At 45.1% G+C, this 12,129-nt stretch overlaps 1 pseudogene; it reads right to left on the bottom strand.

The window, feature by feature from the left end:
- Window positions 1-12,129, bottom strand: part of LOC144607435 (histone H2AX-like) — a 128,975-nt pseudogene that overhangs the window by 101,795 nt on the left and 15,051 nt on the right.

Here is a 12,129-nt window from a genome sequence, read left to right as displayed (position 1 = left end):
TCGCACCCGCTAGTGACTGGCCCGCGGGGGGGTTCATCAAACAGACCAGCCCGCTTGCTTTATTTAAAGCACCCCGCAGACCCTCTATCTCCTGCAGGCAGGCCCCGTGGTCGGCCCCTTCCGACCTGTCCTCCAAAACCATTTTATAGGCTGCCCTAACACCCTTAAGTTTCTCTTCCTGGGTCTCCAGCTGGTGGCTCAGGGAAGCGCACTGCTCCCTGAGCTTGCCCTTACTGCGCATAGCCTCAGTGATCTGACACTCCATCAGCTCTACCCTGGCTTCGTGGCGATTGGTCACGACCCGGCGCTCCTTGTTTAAAGAGTCCAGAGCCTCAATCAACTGGTTCCCACCCGCAGCCTTCTCCTCTACCTCCTCCTGAAGGTCCCTGATCTGGGCTGCCTGTGCCACAACCACACGGTCCAAAAGCTGGACCTGCTTTTTATAGCAGGTCAGCCAGACCGCCTTCTCTACAGATTTCTTATGGGCTTTACTGGCCGTCCACCGGATTGCTGCATCCAGTGGGCGCTTGTCATCTAGTAACGCACACATCCATTGTTTGGTGATATTCACCTTACTAAACACATAGTCCGCAATGCGCTCGTCCATTATGTCCCTAGTTTTAAAATCTTTTTCTGGTACACTATCATCCTGCTGCCAGTGTCCCTTCGTGGTCGCCATTATCTGTAAGGGGTTTCTGTGCCGAGCTTTCGCCCGACCTAAGGTCCCCGTGCCTTGCTCTGATCCGTTGACCAGGCCGTGCACACTGGTTCCCCGTGAGTGGTTCGACCCACTCACCCCTTACGGTTCTAGACACTGGACTTAGATGCAGGAGCTCTTATAGTGCAGAAAAATTCAACCAGACCAGATTTTAAAACCAGGGTTTAAATGAAAAAGGCTTTTATTCAGCACTTGGGACTATTGTCCATGAATACTTATACAGTTCTATAATACATGTCTATGAAACACATACCGAATCACACGAATACTTATAACTATGAATCATAAAACACAGTTCTATAAGACATATACACGAATACCTTTTACTTATGAATTCTTAAACACAGTTCTGCAAGACACATACACGAATACCTTTTTCTTATGAATTCTTAAACACAGTTCTGCAAGACACATACACGACTGTAAGATGGGGAACGCACGACGCACCGCAACCTTGACCAACACATATTTTAGTACACACCCAACGTTTATTCACAACCACCCTCCCCTCTCCACTAAACTATGTCCAGGATATGTAGGATTTGGAATGCATGCTCACCATGGGGCTATTACTGGGGTTACTGGCTGTTCGTTTGGCAGTATTTCTTCTCGTGTTGCGTGCCTGTTCCTCTCTCTTGCATCCGTTTTTCTTGCCTGTCTTTTCTTCCTCCTGCATTCGTTTTCTTGCCTGCTTGCGTTTCTTGCAGGTTTTCTTCTAGCTTCAGCTTCTTCTTCCAGTATTTCTTCTTGAGTTTAAAACCCAAAAGTAGTGGCCAGTTATACTGTTTCTGACCCGTCCTATCTCCCGCCAGATCTTGGAATCTCTTTGTTCAAAAAGATATGTATGAGGTTTTCTTCTGATCTGCGCTTATGTTCGGGGATACCGGGGATGGCCAGAAGGTGTAAATTGGGATTTCATTGTGAGGTGATGGGTGTTAACTGGTTTCCCATCACCTACCAGGTAGTTTTCTATGGGCTATTGTGCCCCCTCACTGAGATGAACTGTTTAGGTCGGCTTGTGGGCATTGTGAGTATGCTGATGTCAGCGCCCCAGTGTCTGGACTCCGACCTGGTTTCGTAGGTTTCTGCATGGCCAATACCCATCCTTTGTTCTGGCCATGGCTTTGCAGAAAACCTAGAGACTGGGATGTAAGGTTTTTACCTTTTTTTGTGGCTGGTCACGAGGTCCTGCAGCCATTTTAGGACCCACAGATTGTGACATCCTTTGGTAAACTGACTGCAGCCTTTCTCCGCTATCAGCCCCAGTCTCCCGTTTAAAATGTCCAAACTGCAGCTCTTTGGTTTTGTGTTGATTTCAGAATGAGGGAAAACTTCTCAAATCTTACAACACGTTACCAATCACAGTTGTGGAGACATTGGTATAGTTGTCTCGTTGTTGATCACTGATGGCTGATGCTTTAAACCATATTGTGTTTGTAGGTAATTTATTGTGCTTTTGTTAGTAATTTATTAGTAACTTACTGTGTTTTTGTATGTAACTTATTGTGCTTCTGTATGTTTATTATAAGTAATGTCTAGGCTTTTATCTCGACCTTGAGTCTGTAATAAAGTATTGATTGATTAATTGAATCAAGAAAACAGCAAATTCCTTCCAGGGGAGGATAACATGTAACCCTTCTATTCAATAGACAATAGACAATAGGTGCAGGAGTAGGCTATTCGGCCTTTCGAGCTAGAACCACCATTCAATGTGATCATGGCTGATCATACTCAATCATTCTTGCCTTCTCCCCATACCCCCTGCTCTATCCTTACGAGCTCTATCTAGCTCTCTCTTGAAAGCATTCAGAGAATTGGCCTCCACTGAGGCAGAGAATTCCACAGATTTACAACTCTCTGACTGAAAACGTTTTTCCTCATCTCTGTTCGAAATGGCCTACCCCTTATTCTTAAACTGTGGCCCCTGGTTCTGAACTCCCCCAACATTGGGAACATGTTTCCTACCTCTAACGTGTCCAACCCCTTAATAATCTTATATGTTTTGATAAGATTCCCTCTCATCCTTCTAAATACCAGTGTATACAAGCCTAGTCGCTCCAATCTTTCAACATACTACAGTCCCGCCATTCCGGGAATTAACCTAGTGAACCTACCCTGCACGCCCTCAATAGCAAGAATAACCTTCCTCAAATTTGAAGACCGAAACTGCACACAGTACTCCAGGTGCGGCCTCACTAGGGCCCTGTACAACTGCAGAAGGACCTCTTTGCTCCTATACTCAACTCCTCTTGTTATGAAGTGCAACATTCAATAGACAATAGACAATAGGTGCAGGAGTAGGCCATTCAGCCCTTCGAGCCAGCACCGCCATTCAATGCGATCATGGCTTTCTTCACTGCCAGCTGTACCTGCATGTTTCCTTTCAGTGACTGATGCACTAGGACACCCAGATCTCGTTGTATGTCCCCTTTTCCTAACTTGACACCATTCAGATAATAATCTGCCTTCCTATTCTTACCACCAAAGTGGATAACCTCACACTTATCCACATTAAACTGCATCTGCTATGCATCCGCTCACTCACACAACCTGTCCAAGTCACCCTGCAACCTCATAGCATCTTTCTCACAGTTCACACTGCCACCCAGCTTTGTGTCATCTGGAAATTTGCTAATGTTATTTTTAATCCCTTCATCCGTCATTAATATATATTGTAAATAGCTGCGGTCCCAGCACCGAGCCTTGCGGTACCCCACTAGTCACTGCCTGTCATTCTGAAAGGAACCCATTTATTCCCACTCTTTGCTTTCTGTATGTCAACCAATTTTCTATCCATGTCAGTACCCTACCCCCAATACCATGTGCTCTAATTTTGCCCACTAATCTCCTATGTGGGACCTTGTCGAAGGCTTTCTGAAAGTCGAGGTACACCACATCCTCTGTCAATTTTCCTAGTTACATCCTCAAAAAATTCCATAAGATTAGTCAAGCATGATTTCCCCTTCGTAAATCCATGCTGACTCCGAACGATCCTGTTACTGCTATCCAAATGCTCCGCAAATTCGTCTTTTATAATTGACTCCAGCATCTTCCCCACCACTGATGTCAGGCTAACTGGTCTATAATTTCCCGTTTTCTCTCTCCCTCCTTTCTTAAACAGCTGCAAAATGCATGGGGTGATCCAGCTGCAATGCAGTGAAACCTAAACAGCCTTATCCCAAGTTTGGTACCACAAAATCTGATAAAAATGCAAGTCAGTTATCTAACATGTGCAATGAATCTGCAACTCCCATTCAATTATACACAACAGACACTTGCTTCAGCGACTACTATCATCTAATATTCATTGTGTTAAAGCCCGTCCGCACTCTGAAATAACAAACACCGTCAGACACTGACAGTAAAGACACAAACTTATTACGCTAGCGGGAGTGGGAGAGTCACTGCAAGTATGGCCACATTCTTGCAGCTCCTCGCGGTCCCACTCAATTATTTTGTGCACTGGCAGTATATTTATACACGAGTAGTAACGGGTCCAGCTAATCACACAATCAGCACATTTCTGCACCGGTTCTTATTGCCCAGAATAGACTTGTTGTTCTTTGCAGTACTACTTGGTATCTGGGCCTTTCTCATTTAGTCACAACACACTCTGCAGTTATGCAAAACAACCTGTTATACTTTAGCTAGCAATTCTAAGTAAGTAAAACAGGCTCATCACACGTAGCATGCAATCTGTTATGGCGAGTCTGGAGGCTCGTTCTTTGTTGAAGAAGTTTATTGCGACAGCAATATTCGATCACAAAGTTTACATAACGAGATGACAGACAACCATTAAAACTAACTGTTCTCTTCGAAGGAGTCTCTCAACTAACTCCTTTGGGCGCCAAAACCACACGTGACGACGCTGTCCAATCAGCGGTCTCACTCCCTGGACCAATCCTTACGGTCGCACCCACACGTGACCTTGCTGGCCAATTTGAGGGTTCGACATCTAGGACCACTTTCTATGGTCACTACATTGTACACATTACCTCTTAAACTCCTATCCTCCTCTACATTCCCTCCTTTTATCATAACATGATAACCTCATTCAGAGTCCCCTTGAGGACAAAGTGGTCAGAGACATTGTATAATAAGGATTACAGCGATGATCAGCATGAAGATAGATCCATAATGTAATATTGATCCCCAAAGTTCACAGAATTAACTAAAAGGCCACCAGCCACTTCCTTCATTATATCCATGCATCTAACTCACAATTTTCCTGATCTTATTAACCTCTTGGGATAGGTGGGCCACCAAATTGGTTATGTTGGAGGATTCATCAGGGATGTAGATGCGCATTCTCACCCTATTATGACACAGGTTCCCCCTTTTTTGGACAAAATAAAGTCCAATGCCATGCGATTCTGCAAGGTCATGGTGCATAGTGCGACCAGCTCGGCTTCAGAGTATGGGGTCTTCTGGGTATCAGTGAGGGCATCTACGGTTTCATTAGACAGTTTCTCCATAGCCGATGCCATGTTGATCAATTCTCGTGAGGCGCAGGCCGTCCCATGGAAAGGGAAGGCAATCATCCAAACCCGTTCAGATTCTGATATGCCTCATTTGGACCGTAAAGGGAAGGATAACTCGGCCAGTTGTAGCACCATACACATGTGGGGGACCACATAGGCCTGATAACAACACCCATCCCATGGTTTGGGCCTTCCCCACGATCCCATGTCACTTGGTCGCATTCCTGGTAACCAAGGGTAAGCCCACAAATCACACACCAAATAAGTTCCATTAAGAGGTCTAGGAGGATCTGCATCCGTCATGGTGTCACAGGAGCTATTTCCGAGAAACACGCCGCTTCCCTTCGCTAGCCTTCGAGCGGCGACTGTACGTGATGCTGTGAGAGTCCAGGACGTTACTCAGGGAAATGGGGGCCGTGTCTGTGTTGCACAAAGTGTCGCTGCTGCGGCTGGAACAGAGAATATCGCTATCCACGGAGCTAGTGCTCCTGTCATCATTTACATTAGAGTCGGACCTCTCCTCCAACTGCAGCGGGACCTCGGCATCGGAGGAGGGAATCCGGTTTTCTAATTTCCTGTAGTCCACAGAAGCCGACAATTTGGTCTCTTGCAACAGGGACTTGTTGGTGTCAAAGTCACTGCCTTGCACATTTTCATCCCATCACCATTCCCTCCCAAAGTGCACGACACCTGTTGCCGGTACTACAGTACGTTCAGAAAGTATTCAGATCCCTTCACCTTTTCCACATTTTGTTATGTTACAGCCTTATTTTAAAATGGATTAAATTCTTTTTTTTTATCATCAATCTACACACAATACCCCATAATAAAAAAGCAAAACCAGGAGTTTAGAAATTTTTACAAAATAATTGAAAAGAAATAACTGAAATATCACATTTATATAAGTATTCAGACCCTTTACTCAGTACTTTGTTGAGGCACATTTGGCAGCGATTACAGCCTCAAGTCTTTTTGGGTATGATGTTGCAAGCTTGGCACACCTGTATTTGGGGAATTTCTCCCATTTTTCTCTGCAGATCCTCTCAAGCTCTTTCAGGTTGGATGGGGAGCGTCGATGCACAGCCATTTTCTGGTCCCTCCAGAGATGTTCGATCAGGTTCAGGTCTGGCAGGGCCACTCAAGGACATTGACAGACTTGTCACAAAGCCACTCCTGAGTTGTCTTGGCTGTGTGCTTAGGGTTGTTGTCCTGTTGGAAGGTGAACCTCCACCCCAGTCTGAGGTCCAGAACGCTCTGGAGCAGGTTTTCATCAAGGATTTCTCTGTACTTTGCTCCATTCTTCTTTCCCTCGATCCTAACTCATCTCCCAGTTCCTGCCACTGAAAAACATCCCCACAGCATGATGCTGCCACCACCATGCTTCACCGTAGATATGGTATTGACCAGGTGAATAGTGGTGCCTGGTCTCCTCCAGACCTGACGCTTGGCATTCAGGCCAAATAGTTCAATCTTGGTTTCATCAGACCAGAGAATCTTGTTTCTCCTGGTCTGAGAGTCCTTTAGGTGCCTTTTGGCAATTTATGTGCATTTTGTTGAGGAGTGGCTTCCGTCTGGCCACTCTACCATAAAGGCCTGATTGGTGGAGTGCTGCAGATATAGTTGTCCTTCTGGAAGGTTCTCCCATCTTCACAGAGGAACTCTGGAGCTCTGTCAGAGTGACCATCGGGATCTTGGTCACCTCCCTGACCAAGGCCCTTCTCCCCCGATTGCTCAGTTTGGCCGGGCGGCCAGCTCTATGAAGAGTCCTGGCAGTTCCAAAGTTCTTCATTGAAGAATAACAGAGGTCACTGTGTTCTTTGGGACCTGCAATGCTGCAGAAATTGTTTTATACCCTTCCCCAGATCTGTGTCTCGACACAATCCTGTCTCAGAGGTCTACGGACGTGAGAGGACGCTGGCGTTGATTATTCGCCGCTTTTCCGTCAGGATAGTTTGTCTGTTTGTCTGTTTGTTTCTATGTTAATTGTATTTGTAAAGCGCTTTGTGCATGTGTTAAGGCGCTATATAAAATAAATATATTATTATTATTATTACGGACAATTCCCTCATCTTTATTGCTTGGTTTTTGCTCTGACATGCACTGTCAACTGTGGGGCCTTATATAGACAGGTGTGTGCCTTTCCAAATCATGTCCAATCAATTTAATTGACCACTGGTGGACTCCAATCAAGTTGTGGAAACAGCTCAAGGATAATCAATGGAAACAGGATGAACCTGAGCTCAATTTTGAGTGTCTGAATACTTATGTAAATGTGATATTTCAGTTGGTTTTTAAAAAAATTCTAAACACCTGTTTTCGCTTCTTCATTCTGGGGTATTGAGTGTAGATTGATGATAAAAAAAATGAATTTAATCCATTTTAAAATAACGCTGTAACGTAACAAAATGTGGTTAAAGTGAAGGGGCCTGAATACTTTCTGAATGCACTGTATAACTGACCATATCTTGACAATTCAGCCAATTTTTGTGTTGTCTGCAAACTTACTATTCATTCCACTTGCCTTTTCATCCTATTTGTTTATATATATCACAAACAACAGAGATCCCAGATCTGCTCCTCCAGTCAAAATAATACTCTCGTACCACTACCCCTTGTCTTCTATGGCTGTTGGAGCACGCTATTTAATAATGCTCAGAGTCCCGTGGTACGTTACAAGGCATCTTTATTAATGCTAATTATTTGTGATATATATATAAACAATTTGAATGTAAGTGCAAGTGGAATAATTAGTAAGTTTGCAGATAACACACAAAATTGGCAGAATTGTGGAAAGTGAGAAAAGTAGCCAAAAGATACATAGGTTATAGATTAGATGCAAACATGGTTATCAAATGGAATTCAGTTTAAATAAATAGGGTGGATCTGGTGCAGGGATGTGAATGTTTCAAGCAAATGGGGTGGAAATAGTTTGATTTTGCAAATAGCTTGCAGTACTAACAACACCTTTGGGGTATCAGGTATTTCAAATGCTCACAAACAAATAACAGGGGCCTTGAACGTTCAATCATTCACAGCCATTGTTCTTCATTCAGTCTTTGCCACATTTATTGTTGTACTTGCTGCCCTTGTGCTTCAGATTAGGGAGGTGCTGCTGAATAAATCTTGGGTAGTTGCAGTATATGGTGCGGTGTGACCACAGTGCTGTTGTTGTGGATGAGATGCCAATCGACAGTATCCTTCCCTGAATAGTTTCACACTTCCTTAAGGTTCGAGCTGCAGTCATACAGACAAGTGGAAAGTACTCCAGGTCCTGATAGGATATTCCCTAGGACATTGAGGGAAGTTAGTGCAGAAATAGCAGGGGCTATGACGGAAATATTTAAAACGTCATTAGAAACGGGGATGGTGCCGGAAGATTGGCGCATTGCGCATCATCATCATATCATCATATATATACAGCCGGAAACAGGCCTTTTCGGCCCTCCAAGTCCGTGCCGCCCAGTGATCCCAGTACATTAACATTATCCTACACCCACTAGGGACAATTTTTTTTTTTTTTTTTTTTTTTTTTTTTTTTTTTACATTTACCCAGCCAATTAACCTACATACCTGTACGTCTTTGGTATAACAGGTATAACAGGTATAACAGAGCTTTATTTGTCGTTCGGTACCGAAGTACAGAACGAAACTACATAGCAGTCATAGAAAAAAAAAAAAAAAAAAAAAAAAAGAACACAAGACACATAACCCCAACACAAACGTCCATCACAGTGACTCCAAACACCCCCTCACTGTGATGGAGGCAACAAAACTTCCACTCTCTTCCCCACGCCCACGGACAGACAGCTCGTCCTCGACCGACCCGCACAGTCCCCGCACCGGGCGCTGAAACGTCTCGCGGCCGAACCGGGCGATGAAAGGCCCCGCGATCAAGCCTTGCGCAGCTAAGTCCCGTGGTCGAGCCGCACCGGGCGATGTAAAGTCCCGTGGTCGAGTCGCACCAGCGATGAAAAGCCCCGCAGCCGAGCCGCACCGGGCGGTGTTAAGCCCCGCGGCCGAGCCGCACCGGGCGATGTGAAGTCCCGCAGCCGAGCCGCACCAGCGGTGAAAAGTCCCGCAGCCGAGCTGCACCGGGCGTTGTTAAGCCCCGCAGCCGAGCTGCACCGGGCACTGTTAAGTCCAGCGGCCAAGCCGCACCGGGATGTAAAGTCCAGCGGCCAAGCCGCACCGGGATGTAAAGTCCAGCGGCCAAGCCGCACCGGGATGTAAAGTCCAGCGGCCAAGCCGCACCGGGTGATGTAAAGTCCAGCGGCCGAGCCGCAGCGGGCGATGTTAGGCCCCACAGCCGAGCCGCACCCCGCGCCGTGAGGAAGAGAAAAGTTAGTCAGCCGCTGCCGTTAGGCGCCGCCATGTGTGGGAGGAAACCGAAGGTCTCGGAGAAAACCCACGCAGGTCACGGGGAGAAGGTACAAACTCCTTACAGTGCAGCACCCGTAGTCAGGATCGAACCTGAGTCTCCGGCGCTGCATTCGCTGTAAAGCAGCAACTCTACCGCTGCGCTACCGTGCCGCATGTTGTGCCTTTGTTTAAAAAAGGTTCTAAAAGTAAACCTAGCAATTATAGACCTGTTAGTTTGACGTCTGTGGTGGGAAAATTAATGGAAAAGATACTTAGGGACAATATATATAATCACATGGATAAACAAGGCCTGATTAGAAACAGTCAACTTGGATTTGTGCCTGGAAGGTCATGTTTGACTAATCTTCTTAAATTTTTTGAAGAAGTTACCAGGGAAATTGATAAGGGCAAGGCTGTGGATGTTGTCTATATGGACTTCAGTAAGACATTTGACAAGGTTCCACATGGAAGGTTGATTAAGAACGTTAAATTGTTGGGTATTAATAGTGAGGTTGCAAGATGGATTCAACAATGGCTGAATGGGAGATACCAGAGGGTAATGGTTGACAACTGTACGTCAGGTTGGAGGCCAGTGTCTAGTGGAGTACCCCAAGGATCTGTGTTGGGTCCACTGTTGTTTGTCATTTACATTAATGATCTGGATGATGGTGTGGCAAATTGGATTAGTAAGTATGCAGATGATACTAAGATAGGTGGTGTAGTTAATAATGAAGTAGATTTTCAAAGTCTACAGAGAGACTTGGGCCTTTTGGAAGGGTGGGCTGAAAGATGGCAGATGGAGTTTAATGCTGATAAGTGTGAGGTGCTGCATTTTGGTAGGACAAATCAAAATAGGACGTACAGGGTAAATGGTAGGGAATTGAGGAATGCAGTGGAACAGAGGGATCTGGGAATAACTGTGCATTGTTCCTTGAAGGTGGAATCTCATGTGGATCGGGTGGTGAAGAAGGCGTTTGGTATGCTTGCCTTTATAAATCAGAGCATCGAATATAGAAGTTGGGATGTAATGTTGAAATTGTATAGGGCATTGGTGAGGCCGAATCTGGAGTATGGTGTGCAGTTCTGGTCGCCAAATTATAGGAAGGATGTCGACAAAATGGAGAGGGTACAGAGGAGATTTACTAGAATGTTGCCTGGGTTTCAGCACTTAAGCTACAGAGAGAGGTTGAACAGGTTGGGTTTTTATTCTTTGGAGCATAGAAGGTTGAGGGGGGACTTGATAGATGTTTTTTAAATTTTAAGAGGGACGGACAGAGTTGACGTGGGTAGGCTTTTCCCTTTGAGAGTGGGGAAGATTCCAACAAGGGGACATAACTTCAGAATTAAGGGACAAAAGTTTAGGGGTAACATGAGGGGTAACTTCTTTACTCAAAGGGTGGTGGCTGTGTGGAATGAGCTTCCGGTGGAAGTGGTGGAGGCAGGCTCGATTTTATTATTTAAGAGTAAATTGGATAGGTATATGGATGGGAGGGGATTGGAGGGTTATGGTCTGAGAGCATGTAGATGAGACTAGGTCAGAGAAAGTGGTTGGCGTGGACTGGTAGGGCCGAGCTGGCCTGTTTCCGTGCTGTAATTGTTATATGGTTATATGGTTTACTCACTCCACTCTTGATTTATGCTCTTATAAATAGTTGAAGGGTTTTCGAGTTAACTGTTGACTTCCTTGCTACAGGCCAACCACCCTGCTATTTTCCGTTGCACCTCTGTTTGTTTTGTACCACTGGTCCCGTTTTTACTATTCACCTATCTATGGTGAGGGACCTGACAATGCTAATGGATAGGTTGTTGGGCTATTTGTTGGAAAATGTCAGTCAACGTTCTCGTTTGGAATCTGTGTAGCACGTGTAAAACGAGCATTTATTGCCCACCCCTAAACATCCTTTGCAAAGATCAAAATGAGCTGCCTTCTTGAACTGCTGCAGTCTTAGAACATAGAACACAGAACATAGAACAACACAGCACAGGAACAGTCCCTTCGGCGCTCAATATTTGTGCCAAACAGAATGCCAAGATAAACTAATCTCATCTGCTTGCACATGATCAATATCCCTCTATTACATATATATTCATGTGGCTATCTCAAAGCCATCAAAGCTTATCACCAAACACGCAGGACTTGGAGTCAGCACTCAACTCTGCAACTGGATCCTTGACTTCCTGCCCAACAAACCCCAATCAGTGAGGAAAGGGGACAAATCATCATCTATGATAATTCTCAACACTGGTGCTCCGCAAGGATGCGCTCCCATTACCCTTCTTTACTCCTTGAACACCCACAACTGTGCAGCCATGTACAAATCTAATTCAATTTTCAAATTTGCAGATGATACTAACATTGTGGGCTGGATATCAAATAATGATGAGATGGAGTACAGGAAGGAGATTGAGAACCTCATGTTCTGGTGACATGACAACTTTCTCTCATTGTCAGCAAGACAAAGGAGATAGTGATCAACTTCACGAAGCAAAGTGGAACACATACCCCAGTTTGCATTGATGGCGCTGAAGTAGAAATGGTTGAAAATTTCGAATTCCTAATAGTAAATATCA

Source organism: Rhinoraja longicauda, chromosome 28 (genome assembly GCF_053455715.1).
Source record: "Rhinoraja longicauda isolate Sanriku21f chromosome 28, sRhiLon1.1, whole genome shotgun sequence".
Classification (NCBI taxonomy): Eukaryota; Metazoa; Chordata; class Chondrichthyes; order Rajiformes; family Arhynchobatidae; genus Rhinoraja; species Rhinoraja longicauda.
Note: the sequence above shows the minus strand (reverse complement) of the source record. Positions and strands in the feature narration are given on the sequence as shown.